The 20,986-nt window shown below is 46.9% G+C and overlaps 1 protein-coding gene across 4 annotated transcripts in view; it reads left to right on the forward strand.

Annotated features, from left to right (window-relative positions):
* Positions 1-20,986, forward strand: part of LOC119168268 (BCL11 transcription factor A) — a 664,540-nt gene that overhangs the window by 501,564 nt on the left and 141,990 nt on the right. The gene's annotated exons all lie outside the window — the stretch shown is intronic.

Here is a 20,986-nt window from a genome sequence, read left to right on the forward strand (position 1 = left end):
CATCACAGTTCCTCATATGACCGACGCTCCTTCGAGTTTGACGAAGCATCATGGTTTTTAAGATTGACTCTGCTGATGGCACCTTAGACTTCATTACCTTCCCCACCCTACAATCATCTTAAACTCCTGATGACAGGTTGAAACTACCGGGAAACTGTCGCAAAGTAATCAACATGAGATTTCTGCCACATTGTTGTAAGTATTTGGCGGTAATTGATGAATAGCTTGACTTTACTTTCTACGAATGACACCTTTCCCGCCTCTCGCGACGCCTCTGGTGGACCTTGTCCGCTGCTGACCAATGGTCAGTTTGAAGTCATTGGAACGTCACTTCAGTTGCTCCGTATTCGGAATCGATTTGACACAATTACGTTAAAAAAAGAAATGACGGAGATGTTTTTGCCGACTGCTAATTACTGCCGACAGGTGGTGTTCGCGCATTACCCCTTGGTCAAACGCGAATGTCCAGCGAATTAAGTTGTGGGCACCTCTTGGGATTGAATGGCCGGCTCTCTCGCGCCACCTTTTTTCTTTCATTCATCAACGCCTGTCCCGGTAACCTATTAAGAAGCGCGATCATTTTCCGACTAGCCACTGGTCATCATCACTACTTCGTCCGGTCAGCAACTTCAAGCATGCACAAAACGTTGCTATTATAAGCTACGACATTTTTCCTCCTTGGCGTACTTGCTGGGAAAATACTACCACTAATCTTTCGCAAATACCCTTAGTTAATGAATCCATAACTGAGTCTTACCTCATTTCCGATTGAAACGTATTATCAATGATGTTCTGACTTCTTCAACGCTTCGACCTGCCCTTCCACAACACACCTGGTGCTAGGCGACACGCGAGCAACTATTTGCGTTAGGGATTAGGTGTGATTCGTGTTCGCTTTAACTATAACGCAACTTGCCGCTGTGTAAAGTCTTGAGAGAGCTTTAGGCATCGCTTACACGAGTTTCCAGATATTTATTTATTTATTTATTTATTTATTTACAATACTGCCAGTCTCTTACGAGACCAAAGCAGGAGGGCATGAGTATCAGAATACAATGAATGCTAAGTACTTTCTTACAGGCGCCATACAGAACTGTAGTTATTTTAAAATTGGTAATAATAATCCTAGTTACATAGAAACATTAGACATAGATATTTATGCACTCCAAATAATCACACTTCGGAAGCAGCGAACTGAATCTTTGCTGCATAAAAAGAATCAATACAGTTTTATACAGAGAAGGCATTGTGTATACTTATACGTCCAAATAAATACTACTGGAAAACAATAATGGAGGTCATGGTTGAAGAAAGCCGTTGTCTCAAAGTGTAGTCTCAATTTTTGAAGTGAATTCTGCCAGTGATGGTGCGTTAGTAATGGAGGGATCTAACCTATTCCATTCGCTGATTGACAGGGGGAAGAAGGATATTACACTGCCTTCTCTGACAACGACGTACCTGGAAAGTCAGGCTTCTATTTATCCCGAGAAAACGCTCGCTGTGACTTTTACCTGCGTTATTGCGGTCCTCTTATACGCCGACTGGTAGGTTGTGATTTCAGCGAGTGCGCATGCTCGAACCTTCACAACATTTAATATTTCGTAGTTGCATCGTTCACTTAAATAAACGAAGATATGAGTCTGTCTTCCCGGATGCACTCACTGAGAAAAGTTCGGGTTGATCCTCGCAATGCGACCAGTGGCTTCGTTACATGTGGAAGGTCTTACAATATAGGCAGAGTACCGCTGAATTGCGGTACCAGTGCAAGTAGCTCCTCCAACCTTCTTGTCAAGACGTGTATTTGTTCTCTTCTTTGTCATCGGCCTGCTTTCGCTCGGCAGTTTTATCTGCAACGCAATTTTTCAAGGTATCCAAGATAGTGTGATGCTTCAGATAGATCAGAGTGGCTTCCGAAATGTTGAAATGCATGCTGTTCCGTGTGCCTAATAAATACTTCCGTACGAGACATAGGTGCGTTGCCGGGCAAGGTGCGGTGCTTCTTTTCGCGACTCATTGTGCGAAAGGTTCACTATACGATACAGACGTTACTTTTTCCGCTTGGAAATACTGAAAGGAAAACTGCTTAACTAACAAAAGTCGCCATTACATAGATCAAAGCTTCGTGCTGTAACAGTTGTAGGCTCGCAGAGATGAGGTTGCTTAAATATGCACACGTACGTGACGATTGCGTAAGATCGCAACTGACTTACGAACATTGACGTTTGCGTTTTCTCTGACGTATGGGATCGCGGCCATTGATCTCGAAATACGGGGCGATAAACCTCTTCGTCTACTTTTCCATGCATGAGTAGTCTCATCGCCTTAACAGTACGTTCCTGTTATCTTTACTTAAACTTCAGACGGTCGAGTAATGCCGATAAGGAACGCGATAAGGGGCTGACGGCGCGATCCATATTTCCTGTACGTGGCTTCGATAGGCTTCGACTGTTCAAACAAGAGACTTGTACCTTATGTTTATAGCCCGTGTGATATCGCAGTTCTTCGTTATCGCTGCCACAGCTTGCGACACTACCATGTTAGATCCTTTTTTTTCTTATTTCATTGTTGTTGTTTCGTGCTCCGTATCAGTTATGAAAATGAAGCATGCGTGTATGCGTGGTTTCCCCTTTGTTGCGCCTTTGCCGTGTTCTTGATATCGCGAAGGTATTACTCAGACACTGCGCAGGTATTAGCGATACCTGACGCCCGTTGTACACTGACCTCCGTGAACCTGCGATAACTAAGGAGCTTGGCATGCATTCCCGTTGACAGATCAATTGGCCAAAGGAAGGCCCGGTGAGCTGGCGAAAAGATATAGCGTTGAAGACGCTCCAACGCGCTTGAATGTGGTTCCGCGCTCCAAGCGTGGTCACACGTTTGGTTTCCTGTATAAGAAAGACGCTTTGACGAGCTGCGTCGAGTCGTGCGATGTGGATTCAAGCTGCTGCTCTGTTTTCTATAGCCTGCGCAGTCGTTGTGACGTCATTCGCGTACTTGAATCACGCGAGTCTGCGCGGATTTGGTTCTGGCCACTCGTTCGTGATTTTAACTTTTTTTTCTTATTTACTCTCTGTGTCTATCTTGGATGATGATGATGATCCTTGATACTCTGGCGCACACCCACAAAGGGGGATCGGCCAAGAACCGGGCGGCAGGATCTTAACTAAAAGGCTTATGGTTTTTCAAACACAACGTAATTTTGGGCTGAAAAAAATATATAGAAAGAAAAGGCAAAATCGAAAAAGGAGTACATCTGAGCTTGGAATTTGCATCTCTAAATCGTTTCATCAAAATGAAAAAAAAAAGTGAGACCGCTTTCCTTTGGTGGTCGGAACAGGCAACGTTTATCATGTCCTTTGTAATGTGCTGCTTGTACAGCCGAGAGGCCATAGACCTCTTTTCGTGTAGTTTTCTGGCGATAGCTATAACACATTAAGTGACACCTCGTTATTAGTTTAGTCGAACAACAGTGCCGCAGTGATGCTCATATTGGTATGAACGTGTGGCTGTGTATGAAACTAGCACAGCTTCCCGCGGAAGGTACAGTTCCGTACATTCAGAGTAATTTTATAACGAGTGTACTGTGTGTTTGAAATTTCTCGTCGTCATCACGCGAGCTTCTCTGTGTCACGCACGATCGCGCATACCGGCGAAATGTGCCAATGTGATAGAACGTGCTACGACAGCGATTTAGCAGCTCTCGCAGTGAAACGCCCCGCAGAACTATCCGTGTATACTACTTTGATATACGCTAAAGGACTACCGCATTTGTAATTAGCGCTTTTGGTGATTCACCCTTGTCCGCCATTTTTTTACGCGTTAGGCCGATGCATTAGCTCGAAATAACGTCACAAGGTAATGCCGCCACCAGTAGGTATGTGACATCATGAGTACATTAGTATACCGAGACAATGTATTCATTACATTCTGAATGAATATGGTGTTGTAGCTCAAGGAATTTAGACAGAAACCTGGTTACAGTGTATGCGCTTACAAAGCGCTTACAATATGTTGACGCCGACTACTTCGCGACGACGTATGCAGTTAGTGCCCCTGGCTAAAAACATGAAAGGTAAAAAGCAAAGGAACTTCAAGAGCTAGGGGAAAACGTTTTCAAACCACATAAAAAGAAGGGCAGTTTTAAAAGAATTCAGTTACTTGAACTTGCTTATCGCTACTACATGTATTGTACCTTAAACGCTTTCGAATTGACAGCCTCGGGGTTTCACAAAATTTCCAGTGGGAACCATGCCAATTTTATAAACGTCTTGTATTGGCAAACTTTGGCACGTTGCATCGTGCGTTCTCAGAAGCAAGTACGAAATGCTGCTATATTCAACTTGAACACTTACTCAAAACATGTTGAGATGGTTGCGTTGGTATTTGTACCGCCACTGATTGCGCTGACTGTATTGGTATTGTTACCGCTATTATTGTACCACCACGTACTTAGTATTGGTACTGTCACAGCGCATGCGCACATATTCCAGCAATGACAGTAAAGGAAAGAGAGCTGACGGAATCAACGTGAACTCTGGGTAATACCGATAGCGCCACAGCACGTTCGAAAAAGCTTTCAATCAGCCCAGCGAGAGTGATTCCTCTTGCATACACGCAAATTGATTCAATTGAATTGAAATACAGCGTGCGCCTATATCATGGACGTCGACTGCAGTTTGTATTGGTGGGTGCAAACCTGCCTTGCACATAGGGCAGAAAGGAGCGTCGGTGTAACTTGGGAGTGGGGAGCGTTCTAGTTTGGCTTGAGGGGGACAATGCCCCATTTGAATTGTCTTGCTGACGCTTAAGGCGCGTACAAGACGTCTATGACGATGATGGCGCAATTTTCGTGGGTTAATTACTGCAGCTTAATTCTTAATTTCGTGAATCATGGTGTGCTTATTTTATAGCATACAACTAACCATCTGCCGCTGACATTCGTATTGCTAATAACACGCTTTTTGCGAGGCTAGCCAATCGTTTATCAAAACGTTTAGGAAATTAACCTTTCAATTTTGACGCGACATGACCGCGATATATGTTATGCCTATAAGGCACGCCATAGTTGTGGGCTCATGATTGATTTTGACCCCTTGCGTTTCTCCAACATACACCTAAATCTAAAGAAACGTTTTTTTTTTCTGCCTTCCACTCTGATCGGAATTCAGTTTATGTGGCCCGTATTCAAACCCACGTCGTCCTCCTGCTACAACGTAGTCGCTAAAGTATAACGGTGGCGCGTTGCAATCGTCATTTCATGATCACTGCGACTCTGCTTTTTTTTAAATTTTAGCTTTAGCATGATCAACGTGTTCGGAGAATAGGTCACACACACACACAAAAAAATCCCGCTTTTCTTTTTTTGCGCTCCTGCCGGGTTGAGGTTCGGCTTTCCCGCAGAACGCGCACGTAATGCGGAAAAAGCAGTAGTCACAAAAGGGTGGGGGAGGGGGGTGATTCAGTGACATTACAGTGATATATGAAAGCTACAGACGCTTGAGTATGTGAGTCAAGCTTTCAAGAACTATTCCATCTTCACTTTCTTTGGCCTCAACACGTTTGTCCGTGCGAAACACGATAGCGTTTTTTCCGGCGTTTCGGGGTTCTCGTTACTTCCGCTGTTGGCTCCAGAGGGCGCCACTGGCTTGAAGAAGCGGGCTTCAGGAGAAGCTTGGGATATGTTGCGCGTTGTTCGTGTCAAACTTCGGATATCGCGGTGCGCGAAAATATTTAAATTTGAAATCAACTTCTATTTGTGTTTGTATAACTTAAGACGGTGCAATATTCGAAACAGTGGTCGGTCCTCGCGACGAAGTGCCAGGTTATTGAGGCGAATAAAGATAAGTTTACGCTACGCTCTGTGGAGAAGACAGTCATAAGTTTGGCGACTAATCTGATGTGTATGTTTACTGCGAACATTCCATACGACTAGCATCACTTTTTGTTCCTTATGTTAGATGGTGCACGTGTTTAGAATAGCTCAAGTGCACAATTTGAAGCTTGTCTGCTTTGACTCCATGACGGTCAGAAAATACAGTCCAGCAGATTGTAAAGACCAGGAAGCTGCAAGAACAGCAGTTAAGTGAACGTATACAGTAGTTAGCGTTTTGTTTTTGTTTTCTGAAAGCATGTGTATTTGAAAGTGCAAATAAAATTAGCTCCATTTTTGCTTACTACAAGGCATGCCAAACTTTTAAGCAGACGATGTTTTCTTTTTTTTTCATTTGAGCAGACGATAATGTCTGACAGAAAACAATGACGTCTCCATTACTGCGCTTTAATATGAACGTCATCAGCTCAATGAAAAACATGATAAACATTACGCGTCAGCTGATGTTCCCCTTTATTAACCTTTAAAGTTGCACTGGCGACTTGCATCGGAGAAAATTATCCCCACTATAATGAGCAGCCTCGCGCTTCGATTACGAAGCAGAATGTAATCCTAATGTAATAGTTATATCTGGGGTTTTACGTTCCGAAACCATGATAAACTCATGATAGACGCCGGGCCGGAGGGCTCCAGAAATTTTGACCACGTGGTGTTCTTTCACGCGCGACTGACAACGGTGCACTGACCATTTCAACTCCATCGAACTCGTGACCCTTGGATCAGCAGCCGTGCTTCGTAGCCACTGATCCACCGTGGCGGACTAATCTATTAGTAGAGCACCGTCATCATTCCGGCCTGTTTGCCAGAGACAATACTACAGCGCCGAAAGTGAATAAAGCGGAATACGCGTACGTCGTCGTGTTCGGGGCTTCGTTTTTGATCGCGTGTATCTGCATTAACACGCCATAGATAAGAGTAGTCATTAGCTGCTGCGTAGTTGGAAAGTTTCAGACCACAGAAAGCAAACATCCACAAACCAACCTCCTTGACGAAACGATTTACGTATTTCTCCCGCCCCCGATTTCTGTCCGTTACGCGCGAGACAGGTTTCTTCTAAACACCCTCCGTACTTGTTTCGCTGAAAGAGGGAAGGAATAGTACTACCGAAAACAAATATACGCAAACCTGTTTGATGAATCAATCTATGTATTTCTCTCACCCCCGATTTCTGTCCGTTACGCGGGAGACAAGGTTTCTTCTAAACACCCTCCGTACTTGTTTTGCTCAAAGAAGGAAGGAAAGCAAGAGGGGAGGGTAGACTGTTGCGTATCACCTTGTGTCAAACTGAGTGGTCCATGGGCCTTCATCCAAATCCGGGAAGGGTATACCTTCCTTACAGTTAGTTATACATTGACGGTACGGAGCGGTGCTATAACGACGTATCAAAGGGGGCGACGGTTGGAGATTAAGGGTTGTGAGACTTATAGAAGAAGAAGAAGAAGAAGAAAAAGTGAAAATAAATGAAGTTCCTGTGCATGTACCGACTACGAACGGAATAAATGATCGAGGAAGTGGTGGAGAATCGATAAGACGACGCGAAGGAATGCGCGATATAGAAAAATAAAAAAGACAAAAAAAAAGAAAGCCGGCGGAGGAGACCAGTCCAGTCGTGAACGGTCCTCTCGTCCGCGCTGACCGACCGCTCCGATGTGCGTTTCGAATGTTTCCGGTTTTGTGTTTTTTTTGGGTGCAGATTGCGTCTTAGGTGGCACCTCTTTTTTTTAAATCTTCTTTCATACCGGCGTTGCCGTCGAAAATTGTTCGTATCTCCCTTCGCAATCTTTTTTGTTTGTTTGTTTCTTTCTTTTATCCGCCTTGGGTGTTCTACATTGAGCGGAACGCTATGTCCCCAGAGCGGTGGTCCAGCCGGCGATAGCCGGTGCTTTACGGCTTGTGTGCGTTTCTGACCGACCGGGCAGTGCCCCCCCCCCCTTTTTTTTTGTTCATTTTTAAAAGTTCGTGCCGAGTAGTGCCTTTTATCTGCCGAAGTAAAAGGGGGAAGGGCAGGGTTAATGGTATCGATAGAAAGAAGTGATTATGAACAAAAATATATGGGGCCGGGGCTATTTCTGCATAGGAAACGAGAGATTTCGGTGCCCGGCCTCGCTTCAAAGCGCGATTGCCGATTATAGACGGCATATGCATGCAGAAGAAAGGGGTATATCTTCTTCGCATGCATAGTAGCACACTGCATAACTCGTTTCCTACAGGTGCTCTCAAACGTTCCTGATTCAGTGCGGCGATGATTTCGGGCGTGGAAGCTTGTTGACGCTAAATGCTTGATAAAGCGCCGATTGAAAGGATGGCGACGATGAAGTAAAACGGCGTTTCGAAAGATGCGCTTGGTCCCGTTAACCTCTACTGGTCTGCCTTCTCTAAATAATCTTCCAATCAACGCATAATTAAAATATTTGATATTTATACGTAAGATTGATACGGGAATAGCTTTCGGGTTTTTTTTTGTTTTTTGCAATGCATGCCCAGTCACTGGAATAACTGAATTCAATGAGCACGTTTAAGTCGTATTGGCAAAGAAATGTTATATGTAACGCTTCTCAGAGGAACGACGAAAAATAGCATTGTGATTGCCGGCCTGCTACCATAAAATTTTTATTAATAATGCCGTAGTGGGCATCAAGCAAGTATATATATGGTTGCAGCAGTTGCCCAATGAGTGTTTAGAAAAAGCTCTGAAAGGCTGCTCTTCTAGCTTTCGCTGTGACTGTGCTGCACCTTCCGCGGAGCGCTGGCGTTTTTTATGTACTCGTACTTGAGGCAACTTCATGAAAGCGTTTACGCACGAAGCCGTTATAATGCCCGTGTTAACCCTAGAAAGACGGTACTCGGTTAACCGCCGAAGATCTTTAAAAGAACTGCCCCGTAAGTTGCTGGACGCTTTATTTCGGTTTGATGTGTCTATATGGAGCAATACACATGGTATTGAAGCATTTAACTGGAAGACAATAATCAGTTAACGACATCACTCGTGTGTGCGTGCGTGCGCGCAAGTTTTAGCGCGTATACCTCACTCTACGTACACCGTAGTGCTGTTTCTCCTCTCGACACTATTGTTATGCGGCAAAGCTTGTCATTGCTTTGCGTTGGTTTGTGTTTTAGCGGTATGCGCGAAGCTTTACTTTTTGGCCTTCTGACGAATAAAGTTTTTTTCACCACATACCTTTCGGGTACGCGGGAACAGCATGAAAAGTTAAGCTTTGACTTTCCCTAGGCGCGAGGGGGTCTGCTAGTTAGAAACAAACAAAAAAAAAAACTAACGGTTACGTATTTTTTGTGCTCTGCCGAAAATAAAATCAATTATGAGTCGGCGCTCGTTTGTGTGTGCCGCCCTCCGCCCGTTTCTTCTCGCGCTGTTCTATTTTTTTTGCTTTTTTTACAATGCCACTGACCGAGAGAAGCGTGCAAGTTTAGTTGATGCCTCGGTCATTCTTGTCGGAATTTCTTTGGTGTCTTTGGAATCGCGACGAGGATAGATAGCATTGAACCGGTCTTTCACTCTGTATTTTATCTTCAACATCAATGCTTACTCGTCGTCATCATTCCTATTCACTGACACCATATTTCACGTGAGTAGACTTATTCAAGTGTTTTTTTCTTGTCTTTAACGCTGTTATTGACTGCAATAACTGTTTGTTGCGTTCTGCTACAATTTTGACACTTTATAAAATTATTAGCGTTGTTGATTTAAAAGACTTCAGGATGGGGCGTGTTGATACAACATGATTATATCTGCTCCGCAACCGACAGGAGGGCAATGAAGCTTCGTATATCTTTCCCTCACTGTGCCGGACCTCTGTAAAGGTACGAACACACTAGCGGCGCCACGCTCTGCCGCGCGCCGCGCGCCGCTCGCGGGACGCCGCTTTTCTCTCTTTCTCCCGCCGAGCGTCGAGGAATTTCTGCCGCCGACTCAATCGCTCCTTGCGCTATTTCTGCCGCCGCCGCCCAAGCAAAGCGCCAATCAGCGACGTGCGTGGTAGTCGCCATAGCAACACATGGAGCTTGTTTTCTTTTTTTTTCGGCTGTCATTTTTTTCACGCCGTCGTTTTCTGAAGCACGCACCATGGACACCGAACGCTTTTTAGAAGAGATTAGACTCTACCCTTTCTTATACGACAAAACGATGCAGCGCACGCAGGATACCTGTTTCATGCCTTCAGTATCTCTGTACCTCCAAAGCGGATGGACCCAATATCTTCGCGGCGCATTTCAAGAGCGGCGGCGCTGAAGCAACAGCAGACACGCCATCACGGTAACGTTGAGCGTTGCGCGGAGATCGTCGTCGCCTGCCATTGTTCGCACGATTGCACCGTAAAGTCGGAGAGCTCAGAACCAACGCTTCCTAGTACAGGAGGCGTTGTCAGAACAGACGACGAAAAAGCGCGCGAAATCTCGTGAGCTGCGAGACCGCTCGAGACTGTTGTCACGTGACTCCCGCAGATGTGGCCAGCGTGCCGCTTTTCACCGCTCGGCTATGGTGGCTAGATGGGGAGGTGTCAGCATCGGGCAGCCTGCGCTGCGAGAGGAGGCGCGCCAGTGCTCCATGACGCTGCTAGGTGGCGCGCTTGTCGCCACGGAGATGCCTTCTTGCTCGTGGTGCATCGGGGAACACGTGTGTTTTAGCGAAGTGCTGTCGTGCTGCCGCTGCTTTCAGTGATTTCTTTATGCAATGCCGCCGTGCTCGCGACAGCTATGGTGAATGAAAAGAGACAGAGACACTGCTTTGCTCCAGGATGCACTGCTGGGTATGTTTCCGCCAGAAAGCAAGGTAAAAAGGCGTCCCTTTTCACCGCTCCTGAGGACGACGAACGACGCAAGGCTTGGGAGCGCTTGATCCCGCGTGCAGACAAGCCACTGGAGAAAAACTGTGTCATTTGCGAAGCGCATTTTGATGAACGATTTATCGTTCGGACGTACAAGCATGTAATCAATGGTGAAACCGTCGAAATTCCCCGAGACCGTCCCTGCCTGACTCCCGACGCCATACCGACTGTTTTCCCGAATGTTCCGTCGTACCTTACGAAGAAGCTCCCACCGAAAAGGAAAACAGCAGCGTCGAATGGTGGCGTGCCGCGAAAGCGTAGGAAAGATGACTCCGTATGTGATGTCACTGAAGTCGGTGAAATTTGTGTTACCGATGGAGGAGTGGACTCGGAGTGCTCCACCGCTGAGGCAACGCCGCATTCTGCCGTTGAAAAGTGGCTCGAGAGCATCAGAGACGAGGACCTTCCTAGCAAGTATTGGTGTAAGCATTTGGTACCCAATGCTCCCGATGTCATGGCATTTTCAGTTTGCGAGGTGAACGGTAGTTCACTCTGCTTTCAGAAGCTACTCTTATGTACATTGTCCGAAACTGGCGTTCACTGCACTGTTTACGTACAGGGATCAGTGATCAAAGCTGTGAATGTTAATAGCTCAGATGCTGTAAAGGGTATTTTGTTTGATATGAATTCGATGACACCGTGCGAGGGGCTTGGGATGGGTATCAGCGACGACAAACTGCTAACCACGAGGAACCACAAGGTTCACGGAAGCAAGCTATACAGTAAGAACTGCTTCGGTACCTGTCAGAACAATAGTCGATGTGTGCAATGCAAGTACGCCCGCAAGCTGCTCTTAAACCAAGCTTCTTACAAGCGTACAAGAGCTAGAAATGTTGTCGTGGTCAAGTCACGTAAATTGGCTGCGAAGAATGCTCAAGTTCGACGGCACAAGCGCAGTATCATAAGACTTGAGGAAAAGCTACAACAGATGAAACATGACAATGAAGTCATGAGTGCCGTACAGTTTGAGGAAAAGCTGAAAAGCCTCACGGCTAAGCAGCAAATGCAAGTTCGCGCATGTTTTGAAGCCTCCAAAAGAAAAGCAACAAACGGGATGAAATTTGAAAAGGGCTGGATTCTCGAATGCATTATCATGCACATGAAGAGTCCACGGCTCTACGAGCACATTCGCGCACACAAACTGATGGTAGTGCCGAGTCCTTCGTGCTTGCAGAAGTACGTGAGAAAATACAAAGGCGGCTTTGGGTTTAATGAAAATCTGCTTGCTGCTCTTGCTGAGAAGGCCAAAGACATTGAACCTTGCCACCGACATGGTGGTATCCTTGTAGATGAATTGAAGCTGTCGGAAAGCTTGGCGGTCAGCAAGAATGGTCAAATTGATGGTTTTGTTGACCTCGGATCCTACACTTCTGCGGACCAAGAAGGAGTCGTTTGTGATCATGGCCTTGTGCTTCTTTTTCAGCCATTAACTGGGAAGTGGCAACAGATTCTTGGAGTGTTCGGTTCTCGGGGCAATGTGAAAGCTGACGTGTTGTCAAAAATTATTCTGGACGCAGTGATTTGTGCAGAAAACTGTGGGCTATTTGTTGACTTCATAACATGCGATGGGGCCACATGGAACAGAAGTATGTGGACAATCTTTGGCATCACTGGAAAACTGTCAAACACAGTGTGTAAAGTGCAACATCCAGTAGACTCAAGTCGCTATTTACATTTTATTTCCGACTTTCCCCATCTTGTCAAATGTGTTCGCAATGCTGTCACATCTACAGGACTCCTTACACCCGGTGGGCGGGTTGGTAGTGAGTTTGTGAAAGAGGCATTCCGCTGTGACAGCCGAAGCACTGTCACTTTAAAAGCAATGCCTCATGTGTCAATGGCTGTTTGTTGCCCGAACGGATTTGAGAAACAGCGCGTGAATCTAGCTTTCAGGTTCTTCAGTGATGAAGTCCTGAGAGGGCTATATCTCTATAAGGAAGAAGTAGAGAGGCAGTATGGCTCTGGCAGCACAGCAGCCACTTCTGATTTTGTTGTAATGATAAGAGACCTTATTGCTGCAATGACCTCAAGGCACTGCCGAGAGGGTTTGAGGCCAGATAGTGAGCAAGTGAAGCACATAATGAAGTTTAGAGAATTTCTGGATGGCTGGGAATCCTCTGGAGTCAAACTGGGATTCCTGAGTGCGTCTACAGCCCAAGGCTTGCGTGTAACACTTGAGAGTACCCTGTCACTTCTAGAGTATGTTACAGGGACTTTGGGCTTCAAGTACCTGCTGACAGCGCGCTTGAGCCAAGATCCCATTGAAAACTTGTTCGGTGTCTTGAGACAGATGTCGGGATGTAATGACCATCCAACACCGACACAATTCCTCATCTCCACTAATTGCCTCAGTTTTCAGAGCTTGGCACGGTCTCCCTCTCGTGGCAATGTTTCAGAGGGCCTGTTAAATAGCCTTTTGGATCCGAGCAACAGTTGCGACCTAAAATTTGTGCAAAATAAGCTTGATGATCTTTTAGATGTAGGGCAGCTCAATGAGGTCCATGAGATGTTAAGTGCATGTGATGCCCTTCCAGACCACCGTGATTTGGTTGGGGCAAAAAGTGACTCCCGTGTAACATACTATGTTTGTGGGTATGTAGCTCGAAGAATGCTAAAGAAAACCAAATGTGGTGACTGTGCAGAGTTGTTGCTACGAGGGGACAGCGAGGGCCCGCGTCCAAAAGAGTCGAGTTTAACAAATCACATGGATAGAGGAGGACTGATGTACCCTTCACAAGCACTGACAGAGCTGGTCTTGAAAATGGAAGATGCATTTACACACTGCTTTAGCTTTAACAAGCTGAAGAGCAACAGCATAAGAGATCTCATCTCCTGCCTCTCTATTAACAAGCTTAACACGGTTGGCTGCACACAGCACAATGTACAGGTCACAAATGAAGTGATCAGATTTTATGCGATAACTAGGCTTCATTTTCTAGTGGCAGGTGAGAATGCATCAAGACAGGCTAAAAGAGACAAGATGAAGCACCTTAAGATGAGGCGAACAACATAATGGAATGCATTTATCTTGTGAACATTTCAATGTTCGTGTAAATATGAAGTTCCATTTTGCCTTATTTTATGTGAACTCGAAGAGTTGATAATTAAGAAGTTCTGCTGCTCAGAAGCATTCAACATTCCTTACTGTGATTGTGAAGTCTTACCTCATACATGTGATGTTTTGCTACATTGGTCCATTTGTATCAGTTACAATTTTGTGCATTATGTGAATTTGTAAATATTTTTTTTCGTGTTATGTACTTGTACTTTGCTCAAGATTGATAGATTTTTGAATAAATGTTCATTTTAAGCATGGCCCTGTCCTGGGCTCTTCCAAGTGAACATGTTGCTCGTTGTCTACTTTGAAAGGCAAGGAAGCCAATCCTTGCCAAAACTTAAGTTTATGGGAATTGCATGTGGCATGCAATTCTCATAAACCACGGCCGTACCCAGGAATTTTTTTCGGGGGGTGTTTCTGTGTAGAACGGCTAACTTTGGCAAACCGGTGGTCGCTGTGAAGGCGTGCAAGTATTCTAGTATCACCCGAAAAGTTAGAGCATAAAAAAATTTCGGGGGGTGTCAGAACCCCCTCAACCCCCCATTAGTTGCGGCCCTGTTGCATGCACTCACCACTTAAATGCCTAAAAGGCGTTCTCGCCCTGTTATAACAATATTTTCAAGAAACAGCCTTAGTGTACAGAACCAGCTTGTCTAACACCAGTGGCGTAGCCACTGGTGTTAGCCACTTTTCCCGGGGTGGGGGGTGGGGGGGGAGGGGTGTTCAAGCGCCCTTAATGAATGTCCGTGCCAGGGGGGGTGGGGGCACCTCCTTGATTTATGTGGGTACCGGGCAGGCAGATGTGGTCGAGCGTCATTTTGTGCTACGTATCCCATGCAGAAAAAAAATTCGGGGGGGGGGGGGGGGCACGGGCCCGGTGGGCTACACCACTGATCCGTGCGTGTATATATACTCACGCAAAATTGAAAGTTACGGCAGGCTTCAAACCACCCTGGTTCCGCCGTTGTCTAACACACGGAAAAGGAGGTGACCGTATGTTTTTTACCTCGCATGATGTCGACGTGAAAGTGTATTTAGTGGAAGATGAACTGTACGACATACGCGTTGCCATTAATCTTGCAAATTTCTGGCAGATAGCTCGATTATAGAGCGTGCGAAGTCCGCTGTTTCGCAGCGGAGGCAACCGGTCGAGTGTCTTTTGCATCTCCATCGCATCTCCGTGCCGACAGCAGCGCCGCCGCAGCATCCTGAAGGTCCGCTCTCTCCACGGCGCGCCGTTTCGCACACCTCCCCATCTAGCCACCATAGCTCGGCGGCGAAGACGCGCGTCATGCCGCGGCGGCACGCTTCCCGCTAGTGTGCTCGTACCCTAAGGCGTGCAGCATTGAACAAGTAAGAAAAAGAGGGAAGAAAAAGCGAGAGAGCAACAATGCGTTTAAAATTGCGAACTTTCGATGTCGATGAAGTCTCCAACATTGCCTCAGTTTTGTCATGACCACAACAAGCTCGCTTTGCGTGCAGTACAAAACAGTCTAGTCTGCATCGCGTACGGTGTATAGACGAATCAGCCGACCACAAGAAGACCGATCTGTGTACATTATTATGTAGCTTGGCTACCTAATAATGTACACAGATCGGTCTTCTTGTGGTCGGCTGATTCTTCTATACACCGTACGGGATGCAGATTAGACTGTTTTGTACTGCACGCAAAGCGAGCTTGTTGTGGTCTTGGCGGAACTGAGGCAATGGTGGAAGCTTCTGAGCGTTTTGTATATGAATGCTTCGAACCGTATATACGGTTCGAAGCATCGCGTACAGTCTACACGCGCGTCCACAGACCACAAGAGGGCCGCTTTGTGTACAGCATGCAGTAGTCTGTACGGCCTACAAAGTCCTGCAAGCATCGTACGGCCTCTTAGAAAAACCAGTAAACCGCCAGCAGAGATAAAACCCAACGCAGTCGAAGCATAAATAACGGTCTCTTACATCAGAAGAACCCCCCCCCACCCTACCCCCCGAGTACCGCTGCATAGAGATCGAAAGCCTATAACGCGCGCCGACTGTCCCCGCGGGTTGATTTTTTTTACGTCTTGATTAGCGGTATACTAGTTGCCTTCGCTTTCCTCGTGTATTGCCGTATAATGCGGTTCTGGACTACCCGTCGTGCCTACTGTATATGCGACGGCTGTCCGTGCGCCGCCCAAGTCGTTCGAGCCGGACGGCCGCGTACCTCTCGCCCTGTTAACCTCTTCTTCTTCAGTAGCAGTGGACGACGTTTCGTAAAGAGAGAGAGAGAGATCGTTCCTTTTCATCTCAAGAGACGACGTGCACCGTAACTCAGACGTATATGGCGTTTCGCTGTGTCTCAGCGCCTATATACAAGAATGCGTGCGCAATGCGTTCTCGCGAATCAGTATTGGAGCTCCTGCTCATTCTCAATGATTCTCAGCGTGCACGGGCTTTGGTGCATGTGTGAGGACTGTCGCGATGCGGGCACTGCGGGCTGTGCCTGGTCGGTTGCGAGAAATGAGATGTTTTACCGGATAGGACGGTGGATTTCGACCACCTGGGGTTCTTTAACGTGCACCCAAATCTGAGCACACGGGCCTACAACATTTCCACCTCCATCGGAAATGCAGCCGCCGCAGCCGGGATTCGAACCCGTGACCTGCGGGTCCGCAGCCGAGTACCTTAGCCACTAGACCACCGCGGCGGGGTTTTCATGCATGCATGCAAGCATGCATGCATGCATGTATGTATGTATGTATGTATGTATGTATGTACGAATGTATGTATGTATGTGTGTGTATGTATGTATGTATGTATGTATGTATGTATGTATGTATGTATGTATGTATGTATTGATAGTACGCCTTTAGTGGTGAGCAGAAGAGACGTTTACTTTTTGGAAAACGTAGCGGTAGAACCGACCAGCTGTCAAGCGGAGCGAGCGCGAGCAGCAACAACACTCTTCCTTCTCTTCTTCAGCTGGCGTTCCGGCCTGTGCCAAATATCAATGCTACAAATCACTCCCCCCCTCAGAAAAGGAGCCATCCTGGCGACCTATGGAACGGGTACGACGGGTGGGTCGTAGTGCGGCTTCAATCGATCTACGTGAACAGTCTCGCGGCCTCGATGCCGTCGGTCTGTTGATGGTTGAACCGGCTCAACAATATAGTTAACCGGTGAGGCCTGACGTAGGACTCGGTAGGGGCCTTCGTACTTCGGCAGTAGCTTGGTGGAAAGACCAGGAACAGATGAGGGAACCCGAAGCCATACCAAGGCGCCAGGCGAGTATGACTGCGAAGACAGGTTTTCGTCGTGACGGTTCTTCTGGTACGCTTGATCTTGTGCGGTTAAGGAACGCGCGAGTTGCCTGCATTCTTCTGCATAGGTGGCGACTTCAGATAGAGTTGTGGATTCCGAAGCGTCTGGATGATACAAGAGAATGGTGTCCATGAATGAGGAAGGTTCGCGGCCGTAAAGGAGGAAGAACGGAGAGAATCCTGTCGTAGACTGAGTGGCGCTGTTGTAAGCGTAAGTTACAAAGGGCAGTATGCGGTCCCAGTTGGTGTGATCAGCGGACACGTACATGGATAGCATGTCGCCCAGTGAGCGGTTAAACCGTTCGGTCATTCCGTTCGTTTGCGGATGGTATGCGCTGGTTGTCCGATGCACAACGTTGCATTCGCGAAGAAGGGCTTGTACGGCTTCGGAGAGGAACGTACGGCCGCGGTCACTGAGTAGCTCACGAGGCGCGCCATGGCGTAGAATGAGATTGTGAAGGATAAATAAGCCAACTTCACGTGATGTGGCCTCTGGCAGCGCAGCAGTTTCAGCATAGCGTGTCAAGTGATCAATGGCGACAATCACCCAGCGGTTCCCGTTAGGCGTATAGGGAAGGGGACCGTACAAGTCAATTCCGATGCGGTCGAAAGGGCGGGAGGGGCAAGGCAACGGCTGCAGTTGTCCATTGGCTATGTGTGGTGGGCTTTTTCGGCGTTGACATTTGGAGCACGAACGCACGTACTGTCGGACAAAGCGGTACATTCCGCGCCAATAGTACCGCAGCCGGAGACGTGCATACGTTTTTATCACACCGGCGTGGCCGCATTGAGGATCCGCGTGAAAAGAGTCGCAAATGTCGGCACGTAGGTGGCGAGGAATCACAAGCAACCACTTGCGGCCGTCAGAAAGGTAGTTGCGACGGTACAGGAGTCCATCGCGGATGGTAAAGTGTCGAGCTGTGCGCTGCAGTGAACGATTGGGCGTAACTTGGGACGGCTGAGACAGTAATTCTATCATAAAGGCTATCCAAGCGTCTTGGCGCTGTTCATAGGGCATGTCCTCGTACGAAAGTGCCACAGCATCGAGGCTGGATACAGAAGTACTTCCGTGTTCATGGGGAAGTGGAGAGCGGGAGAGAGCGTCGGCATCTGAATGTTTGCGGCCTGACCTGTAGACGACACGGATATCATAGTCTTGGAGGCGTAACGCCCAACGAGCGAGACGGCCAGATGGGTCTTTTAGTGACGATAACCAGCAGAGGGCGTGGTGATCAGTCACGACGTCAAATGGACGGCCATAGACGTAGGGTCGAAATTTTGTGATTGCCCAGACGATGGCTAGACATTCTTTTTCTGTGACTGAATAATTCTGTTCAGCCCTAGTAAGAGTGCGACTGGCATAAGAAACGACGTACTCGTCGTATCCAGACTTGCGTTGAGCAAGAATAGCGCCAAGTCCGACTCCACTTGCGTCGGTGTGTATTTCTGTAGGGGCATCAGGATCAAAGTGACGGAGAATCGGTGGAGATGTCAGCAATTGACGTAGTTTCGCGAATGCCTTATCGCAATTGGAAGACCACGCCGAAATGCCCTCGGTGTCAGAAAGTAGCCGTGTTAAAGGGGCCATGACAGATGCAAAATTACGGACAAATCGACGAAAGTATGAACATAAGCCGATAAAGCTCCGGAGTTCCTTAAGTGTCGATGGCTTCGGAAACTGGGCGACAGCACGGAGTTTTCCAGGATCAGGTAGAACGCCGTCCTTGCTGACAACATGCCCTAAGATGGTGAGCTTCCGGGCGGCAAAATGGCACTTTTTCAAATTTAGTTGGAGCCCAGCATGTGTAAGGCAATGCAGGACACTTGCGAGGCGCAGAAGATGGGTATCGAAGTCTTTTGAAAAAACGACGACGTCGTCCAAATAGCAAAGACACGTCTGCCATTTAAGGCCTCGAAGTATGTTGTCCATCAGACGCTCGAAGGTGGCTGGGGCGTTACAAAGGCCGAACGGCATCACGTTAAACTCGTACAAGCCGTCCGGAGTTACAAACGCAGTCTTGGCGCGGTCAGCTTCATCCATGGGTACCTGCCAGTATCCCGATCGAAGATCCAGCGAAGAAAAGAATTCTGCACCTTGCAAACAGTCGAGAGCGTCGTCAATTCTGGGGAGCGGATAAACATCTTTGCGCGTGATCTTGTTAAGGCGCCTGTAATCCACACAGAATCGGATGCTCCCGTCCTTCTTTTTGACCAGTACCACCGGGGAGGCCCACGGACTGTTAGACGGCTGTATAACGCCACGATTGAGCATATCAGACACTTGATCGTCTATAACTTGGCGTTCGGCGTGGGAGACCCGGTATGGACGCTGACGCAATGGTGCGTGGGTGCCAGTGTCAATACGATGGACAATTGCAGATGTTCGGCCCAGACTGGTTTGTTTGAAGTCGAACGATGAGCGGTATGTATGTATGTATGTATGTATGTATGTATGTGTATGTATGTATGTATGTATGTATGTATGTGTATGTATGTATGTATGTATGTATGTATGTATGTATGTATGTATGTATGTATGTATGTATGTATGTATGTATGTATGTATGTATGTATGTATGCACGCACGTACGTACGTGCGTACGGAAGCTATGCATACCATGGTGCGAAGCAAACCGTGATAAAGGCGTCACACCACGAATGAAACGGCCACAAACTATCCATCGCAACACACCTGGAGATCCAGGAGGGCCACACGGAAGAACGTTTTTGGGAGTCCGCGAAAGCTCCTAAACCTACTCTCACATCTTCCTTAATAGGCGCTCCTATATGCGTGTCCAAGTGGGTGAGCAGATAAGTTATACGGCGCCGGACAGTTTGTGCATTCCAAAAGAGTCACACGTACTTGTCCGACGCTGATAAAAGAGGCCGGGGTTTTATGCTTCGCAACGCATGCAGTGGCCGAGCACACTGTTTACAGAGCGGAAGAAATCGCGTCGTTAAAAGGAGCCGTCGAGCGAGGCACTTTCGCTCTTACGCGAACCCCTTTAACGTCTCCCTAATCGCTCTCTGGCATATCTCTCGGTCTATCGTGCTCTGGCATGTATACCTCTTTCAATCATTAGACACGCGTGCAAAGTCCAATGGCGTAAATCGAGAAAGATCGCTAGGGTTTCACACATCTATCTTGCCACGGTCGGCGTTCTGTTTTTTATAAATATAGTGTGTGTTTATTAATGAAAATTAGAAGTCATACTGTGAAACCTAATGAGAAATATGAACATAACTTCTTAGCTCTCGTAATTGCATTGTTCTATTGAGTCTCCCCTGATACCGTTCAAGACGTCAGAGCGCACTTCAATAGTCCACCACAGCCGAGGGATGTAAAAACACAGGTATGACGTGTTAAGCTTTATTCACGTCCTGAAGATCAACCATTCTGTTGATGCGGGTGGCTCCCAAGTATAGACAGTATTTGCACTTCAAAAAACAAAAAACAAAAAAAAACAAATGGGCGTCAAAAAAATGCGCACAGTTTCCACAAATGGGGCAAGGCTAGATTTACAGTACAGCTTTGGCCTGATTTAAAAAAAAAACAATCGTGAAGTCTTATAGCAAGGTCTCCTCTCAGTCAATTTTTTTCGAAGTGAGTCTCGCTCACTCTCTGTCTTGTTTAGAAAAACTTATTATACTACAGACAGTTCACGTATATAACACATCAATGTACCGTCATGACATATATTGCACTGTAAAATAAAAGTCACCTCATAATTCCAAGTGTTTAGAAAAATCTGTTTAACGATTCGGAATACTTGGTGCTCTATACTAAGGGTGAGCAGAAAGCCGTCCCAGGCAAGGGTGTACACCTACGGCGTGTGTGTTAGGAAGAATTATTCGATGATTAAGAGTACGAGGTACTCTATAGGAGAGCACTATATATAAGCTGTCCTAG

Source organism: Rhipicephalus microplus, chromosome 6 (assembly GCF_043290135.1).
Source record: "Rhipicephalus microplus isolate Deutch F79 chromosome 6, USDA_Rmic, whole genome shotgun sequence".
Taxonomy (NCBI): domain Eukaryota; kingdom Metazoa; phylum Arthropoda; class Arachnida; order Ixodida; family Ixodidae; genus Rhipicephalus; species Rhipicephalus microplus.